This window comes from Lepidothrix coronata, unplaced genomic scaffold (genome assembly GCF_001604755.1).
Source record: "Lepidothrix coronata isolate B3197 unplaced genomic scaffold, Lepidothrix_coronata-1.0 Scaffold141, whole genome shotgun sequence".
In the NCBI taxonomy this organism is placed as follows: domain Eukaryota; kingdom Metazoa; phylum Chordata; class Aves; order Passeriformes; family Pipridae; genus Lepidothrix; species Lepidothrix coronata.
Window position 1 is genome coordinate 11,310 of NW_016690321.1, and position 8,298 is coordinate 19,607.

The following is an 8,298-nucleotide window of genomic DNA, read 5'->3' on the forward strand; positions in this document are numbered from 1 at the left end:
AGCTGCTAGAAATACTGTATAACCCAAAGGCTCTTTTAAGAGCCACCCAACTTTTCAATAAAAGGGCTGTACAGTCAACTAAGAACACTTTATTTTCCTAGTGTGGAACCTTATTTTGCAGTTTTGGGGAGTTTTGCATGCCACTTATGGCTAGTTCTGTTAACATACTGGTTTGTAGTTTAATGTGTTATTGAACATAAACTATTTGGGCAATAAATCACTATAACTAGAGACATTTTTAACTTTTCTCAAGGTGATACCACTTTTTGTTAATCTATGGTTCTCTTGCAACTTTCAATATCGTGTTATTTGTGAGCAATACCTCACTGATCTCAGGGTTTTTGTTATATGTGTTGTAAATTAAAAGACTAAAATATTTCTGCATTTTTTTTTAGCCAGGAAAATCAAAATTATTACTAATGGATTCTTATCCATGTACAGCATAGCTATTGTAAGATCTGCTGTTTGATGCTGCTCAGTCTTTGGGGCTTTTGGTAGTTTTTATGGTAGCAGAAGTAAGAGGACCGCAGTGCACTGCACTATAAAAGTATTTATGTAGTAACAAGTGACATTTATCTTAAGATGTTACCCATAACCCAGTGATTAATACAATTCAGAAGTACTTTCTACAATCTTTGTCTTCGACAGTTGTCTTTATTATACAGTTCATGTGAATTTTACAGTAACTTTTCTAGCTTCTCCCTATGACTGCTTGAGGTTCCCCTTGCAATTAAAAGAAATATGTGAAGTTCAATACTTTTAATACATATTGGGCATTTCCTGCATTTATATGTCATTAATTGTATTAAAACTATTAAATATTAAGAAACTAGGCACTGTGGGCTGACTTAGCAAGCTATCAGTTTATCATATAGCTACTTGTCAGGCTCAAACTACAGGTTTTTAGAATCACTCCATCACATTCTTGGATAATTAAATGCTACCATAGACGCAGATCAAAGCCATTATCACTTTTCAGCTGGGTCTGAATAATCCTGAATTTCAAGTATATATTCTGGACTTCTGAAGATACTGAATTCATAGAGGGACTCAGCCTTCCTAGTATTGACTGCATGTTGTTTGGTAGTACAGGTAACGAGACAGGCACCAGGTCTCTCAAATCTGACATCTATTACTTAATCAAAGTTAATTTCAGTTTGAAGGTTTATGGGGACTTCTCAGATTGGATTTCAGATATCCAGTGGGAATTGGCATCCTCCGTACTCCATACTCTTCTTCAGCAGCTCGAAATGGCATTTTAGACATCTGCTCACCAAGTGCTTTACTGCAAACTCTGGAACACAGGTTGCATATTCTGGGCCTCTGTAAATGTCCAACGCCTAAGAAGATTAATGAACCACAGTATATTCCAATCTCTAGGTTTTTATAAGGGTACCTGGCTCACTAGAAAAGGACTCTAGAAAAGGATTATATCATATGAGCACATAAATATGTTCATATTTAACACGATGATAATCACCAGAAGAATTTTACACTGGCTATTATTCTCTATAATCAGTCATGTAAAAGCACCCTAGTTCAAAATACAGCTATCACAGGGCAGCCCTGTTGCCTAGGTTAAAATAGGAGCTTAGTGGTGCCTTTTGGACTCCCAGCTCATAAGCATTCATATTGCCTTTCCTGTCTTTATATGGTCCAGGTTGCACACTTCACTAACATAGCTGTCGTAGAAATTTCAGGGATTTTTTAATAGATTATTTCAGTATGGGAAATTGTTTCTAGGCCCATGAAACTTCACTCAAGAAAATTAAATGCTGCTATGATTGTTCCTTTCAATTTCAGTATCAATGATAAGGCAATATTAGGGGACTATAATGTGAACATAGCATTTGACATCAGATCTGATTGTAACACAACCCTTAATTTTCTAACAGTGCTGAGAAAAAAGTCTCTGAACTGACAAAAAGCAACTAACATGGAAATTTTTTGTGCTTGTTCTTTTCACCAGAGGTAAAAGTAGTAGGATTTGAGCTCAGCAAAAATAACCAATTCGATTTCATGTCTCAAGAGAATGTGAACTTTCAAACACTCAAAACATTCAAACCCAATAATGCAAATAGTGTGAATATACATATATTCATACATATATAGGGTGTGAACATGAAATCACATGGCTGCTTATTTTTCCATCATTCATGTTCTTTGCTGTTCGTTCCTATTTAGTTCAAAGCAGTGCTGTTTGTATACTTAATTCTGCTCTACAGAGATGACATCAACAGCAACAGTAAGATGACATTTTTCAAATACATTCTCCTGGTATAGCAGGAATTATGCTGCTTCCACTTAGACCATGTAGGAACTATGTACATGCCACCTCTAAATGGTTCCTGATTGAAGATGAGTTTCCAATCCACTGAGTAAATGTCGTTTATTTCTCCAACATGCAGAGCAGCTAGAGCTGAGTGTCTTCAAAGAGGAAACCACTGTACCAGACTGCAACACAAATTATACCTGTACCACTTATCACCTGGTCCCCAAATCCAGTAATTTAATTCTTGTTGGTGTTCCCTTGATTTCCTGCTGATTTTCTGGTCACTGGCTGGTCATCTTCTGAAGTTTTTTCATTCTCTTCAGGTTATTTCCATGATTTTTCTTCATTCTGCTTCTATCTTGGCAATTTCAGCTTGTTCTGTGTTCGTGGCATTAATTTTATCAAAAAGTTTAGGCTCTTGTACCCTAAGGCTTCAACTTGTTGAGCTTCCAGTGATAAGCAAGGCTATTAATCCTAACAATTCTCAACACTGGGATGTGCTAGAATGCATAATCTTTAAACAGGCCCTTCATGTTGTATTTTTATCTACCCTCCACGTCTGCCTTCAAAATACCTCTTGATTCACATTAACTGAAATATAGGCTGTATCTGCATTTGGTTATGCAAAAATTTTTGTTAAAATACTTTTTTTATACCATCACTTTTTTGTATCTTAAATTACCAGAGTTACATTACGGTTTAATACTGTAGTGAATAACCAGCAATAAATAATACTGAAGAACAATACAACCAGTACAAAATTTCTCATATCTTATTTTTATTAGAGTAATAAAATTAGTAGCATTCCTGGAAAATTCTCTAGATCACCATACCTACAGTAAAATTTATTTATATTCACTGTCATGTTTAAAAAAGAAAAACAACACCGCCTGCTTTTATTTCTACAAAAGTGAAACACACAAAATTTAAAATATAAAATTGAAAAAAATATATAAAATTTTAAAAATATATAAAATTTTAAAAAATAACTGTATTTTCTAGTTAATTGATTGAATAGTGAATTAGAAATTAGACATAGGTGTCATACACCTGATCCAAAACCTGACCAACTATCTGTAGCAATTTTCTACTGCTTCACAGTTTTGGTTGTGGTTTTTTGAGTATTTTTGTCGTTGTTGTTTAATTTGTTTTTATTAGTGGAATAAATCAATATCTGCTCACCTGCTTATGAAATCTTAGAAAAATTCTTTTTCCTAATGGCCACAGATTATAACTACTTGACACACAGGGCAAATTATTGCAATGTTATTGTCACAGAGACCTTCTTTTTCAGTTTTAATAAAAAAAGAATATATTTTAAAATAATTAGCATTGTAGGAGAAAGTATTGATGGCAGCTTGGGAAAAATATTTGGTCTTACACACACCCATGTATAATGGTTTTCACCAGTAATGAAAATGTGCCCAGTTGAAATTGCAAATGAAAAAAAGTTGAGACTTTGTGTTCCAAAACCTGGTGCCAGGGTTAAGCCGTTCAGAGCACAGCACAGCTCAAGACAGGACACAAATCTCACTGGAGAAGAGGACTAAAAGTAAATAGGAACATAGCTAGGAACTACTCCCTTCCCATCTCATACACTTACAAGAAATGAAGAAACATTACAATGAGCAGGAACAGCTCTTTCCTCAAAGATTGGGGTCACAGAACAAGAGGCTTATGTAGGTAGAAAGGCCTTTTAGGCTTTGAGTCTCATGGCTACAAAGAACTAAATTATTTGACAGCAGCCCTGATGGAGTGGTTGTTCCAAAAGCATTTCTTGTCAAAAATAAAAATACATATTAATCACAAAGGTTCATCCTTTCATTTCTAACACTGAAAAGCTCAGGAAGCAATTCTGGACATACTTGTATTTCAAAACTAGAAAATAAGTTGCTTGTGTGTGAAAGGAATAACAAAATAGCTTGGAATTTTAATCACTAATAAAATCCACAATCTTTCTGTATTTGTAGTTCTACTTGTATTTTCATGTAGGTGTTTTACTTGCAAAGGTTACAGGAAAGTGGAAGAAACAATTCCTGAAATAAGAAGAGAGCACACATGGAGAGTTATATCTGAAACTTGGACTTCAGACAGAGGAAAGGATATTGACCTACCTTTGTGCAACATCAGATCTGTGAAGAAATGCACACACCTCCTGTAAGCCTCCCTTTTCTTTTTGTAGCAGGTAGCAGCCACTACAACGTTAAAACAATCCAAACATTCGACATGATAAAGTTTTTATTTCTGTGTTATGCACTTGGGACACATCAAGGTTAGTGTCTTTAATCATCCTGCTAGGAAAAGAGGACAAGAATTACCATAGGAATGACATAGCCCCAATCTTTCTACACACAGACATGTCTTTAAACAGAGCTGCCTCCACCTGCGCTCCAAGCACCAGCGAACCAGACTGACTGCATCACAGGCAAACCCGGGTACTTGGACTCAGCTGAGCTGGCTCAGGAAGCCAAATTTACCTGAATCAGTTCCTCTCTCTACATGTGGGACTTTTGAATACCTTCCACAGGTACAAATCCTACGAAAGAAGTGAAATGGTCACATGGATGTAAAGCATATTTAGCTGCTGGAGTTTTAGCCTTAGCTGATATTTAAATGTCAGGCAAAACCTCATGGGATGTGTACGTGTCATAATTCAGACTTATCATCGCAGCTTCTAATTGTGCATTTATTGACAGGTTAAAAATAAAACAATGACGATTTCCAAAATGTTGATAAAGGCAATCAGGGTGATTAACACTTCTAACAGAATGAAGGCAGGTAGGTCACCTACTGTTTTTGTTTTCATTTTTACAGTATTTTCCATCTGAGAACATTTGCATGGAAGATCATATTTCTCAGCAGGATACGGCACAGAGTGAAGGCATCAGGTGAACAACAGGTGAAGACAACAAGAAACTGCAGAAGAACTGTAGTTTATTTACAACATTTATTTAAACTAAATAATGTGTACTCTTCCATTTTACCCACAGGCTTCTTTATTGACAATGAAAGAGTTAAAAATACTTTAACTGGTGTATGGGGGGGAAGTGAAGAGGAAGTAGATTGCTTCTGGATTTAAAAATCTAATACCCCACTCTGCTCTTTCAGGAGATATCCAACCCTTTTCTTTGCCTTCTCCCCGCTGTTCCCAGAGGACTCTTGCAATGCAGGGGGGTTGGAGGAGGCTGCAGAGCAGCATAGCCCACTTAGTCCCCAACCCTCGCAATACCCCCATTCCCCCTGCAAAGTCCTTTTCTGCCCAGCTCACCACCCCTTCCTACTTCTCTTCAGATTGTCTCATGTTACCCTGCTCTCCCTCCTTCGACTCTTTTGTAATGGACCTTGGCTCCCTCCTCCCAGAGGCAGATTAGTCCTTGAATCCCTGTCTCTGACACTGGTGTGGGGAGCGGGAAAATATAGTGCTCATCATGGCCAGCCTGACAAACCTGAAGAATTTCATCACCACTGGAGAAACAATGGGTCCTGGTGGGAACAGTCCACTCTGTTATTCATCCCCGGCTGCATTTATGCTTCAGCTGAGCTATCCTCTGTTAACATGCCCAAATGAAACTTGTGTGATTAAAGAACATGGAAAAGCCAAAGTGCTCAATAGGTATTAAAAGGCCTGTGAGTGTTTTGGTTATTTTTTTCTGGTTCCTTCTCTCAAGGAACAAAACACACAATGAAGAAAAAACAAATAAAACAGAAATTCATATGTGGTTCATTCATTTCAATGCACAGCTATCTTGTCAATCCAGGGGCCACTGTGCACTCTGCCATCTGAAACTCTGCACGTACCCCTTTCCTCAAACACGGTGGGAGAAGATGGATGTGTAGTGGGGGGTTTGGGTGGGGGGTGCAGTGCCAGTGGATGGGCTGCGTGGGAGCAGAACCTGCTAGTAGGGACAGGAGGGGAGTGTGAGTGATGCACTGCCCAGAAAGCTGTCTTATCAGAGATGCTAAATGGGTCCCAGGAGGCAGTTTTCCCTTTTTCTCCTTCCGATCAGAGGCATTTTCACATTCCTCTCCCATTCTGCTGATATAAAATCCAGTTATTGTCAAAGAAATATCCAGGTATCTGTCTGTGCTGGTTATAGGAGGCTACCAGTGTTCACAACTGCATTGTTAGGAAATACATATATTTTCAAAACTAATCTCCTTAGTTACCCCAGTTTTGGTAAACCATGTCTATAAAATATCTACCCAGAAGTGTCTGGGTGTACAATATACATTCAAGGCCCTGTGACCCTTCACAATTTAGACCTCATGTAGCCATATTTTTTTTGGCTTTGTTTCCCACATGTATAATTCAAAACTAGAACTGTGTAATGACTAAACTCATTCTTCAGCAGGGAAGAAAGAGGAACGACTACAACAATAACTATTAATACTCTATCTTCTTGACTATTACCATTGCATACTTGATAGCAGAGTATTCATTTATAAAGGAAAGAAAACCACAAAATTGTTCTCTTGAAAGTTTATGCAGTCTACAAAGTAAAATTTAAATCCACTCACACAACAACAAGATAATGTACCCAGGGTTGTTCATAGGAGTCTTTCCCATTGTTTATTACAATCTGATATGCAGATGAGAGTTTCATTATGTAGAACACACAGACACAGATAGGAGTGTAAACTTCCTTCCCTTGTAGAGGGGTGAATATATATCACCAATTTAATTTTAGGAAAATTAAACTCAGTAAACATCAGGTCCACAGATATGTCAGCTCACATCTCTCTTTTTCCCTAGACTGAAGGATAGAGCTGGAGAACACCACAATCACACTGAAAACTGCTCCTGTTTCTCCAGTGCCAAGAACTGCAGAAGAGAGCCCCAGAAAATCAAGTTGTCAGGCTTCTGTGGTCAAGAGCTTGCACAAGACCACAAGAAAAGCCACACTAAAGCCAGAAGTAAATCAGAAGCAAGCAGGGCAGCACCAAAGGAGAGAAACAAACTTTTGGCCACATTGTGCCCTGCTGCATGGCAGCAGCTTTTCTAAGAACCACTCACTTTCTCCCAAAACAAAGTGTGAACTCGAAACTCCCCATACCACATGGAAAAGAGGACACGGATTCAGTGAGCAGTGCTAGCAAAATGAAATTAAGTGATAGTGTTTTTGCAGTTGAACACAGTGACTGTCATTTTAATGGGACATCACATCAGATGAGAACACTGACGACTCTTCCCTTCTTGAAACCTTTCCCTAGTGCTTTACAATTAATTCTGCCAAGGAAAGCCAGTGGGATTCTTACATACATGATAAGTGTTAAAACGCAGCAAAAAATGGAAATCAGTCAGAAGCCCGAGGCTGGGAACACCCCTCATGTTGCAAAACAATTGGTTCAGGATCACTACCAGGACTTCGGTGATTGTTTTAGAACTTAATTTTTCATGTGCATGCTTTGCTTCCCTTCCCACTCCCTTTTCTCTGTTTGAAACTTGGAGGCGCAACAGCAATCAGCTACTATTTAGTACTCTTGAACAGAAATAATATAGATTAGTACTGACTTCAGTTAATGTTGCCCTCTAGTAAATACTGCACAGAGCACTTAAAAGAAAGCCAGAGCTGATTGGTTACAGGTGTAATGTTTATGCCAGTTACAAAAACCATAATTGCTACTGCTAAGATTGAAAATATCCACTTTCCAAAAGCAGTACAGTTTACTGAATAATTAAAAAATCCTACAAAGGCAACAACCCACAAGATGAATCTTAGTAGGGAGCACAGTTTCTTTAAAAATATTAGCACCTACTGTAAAGCACGTTTCCCACAAAACACAGGCAGATGGAAACAGAGAAGAGCATCACTAAAGCAAAGACTAGAAAAAAAGGCAGCTTACATGTTTCTGCCTCAGTTCACTAAAGAAAACCACAATGACTCAGCCCTTTATGATCAAAGTGGGTGGCTCTGAAAAGAGCCTTTTTGTTTCTTGATTACGCTTAAAAAATATTTACTTGGTTTTGGCCTTGTGGCTGTCGGTCTTCTTGGGCAGCAGCACGGCCTGGATGTTGGGCAGCACGC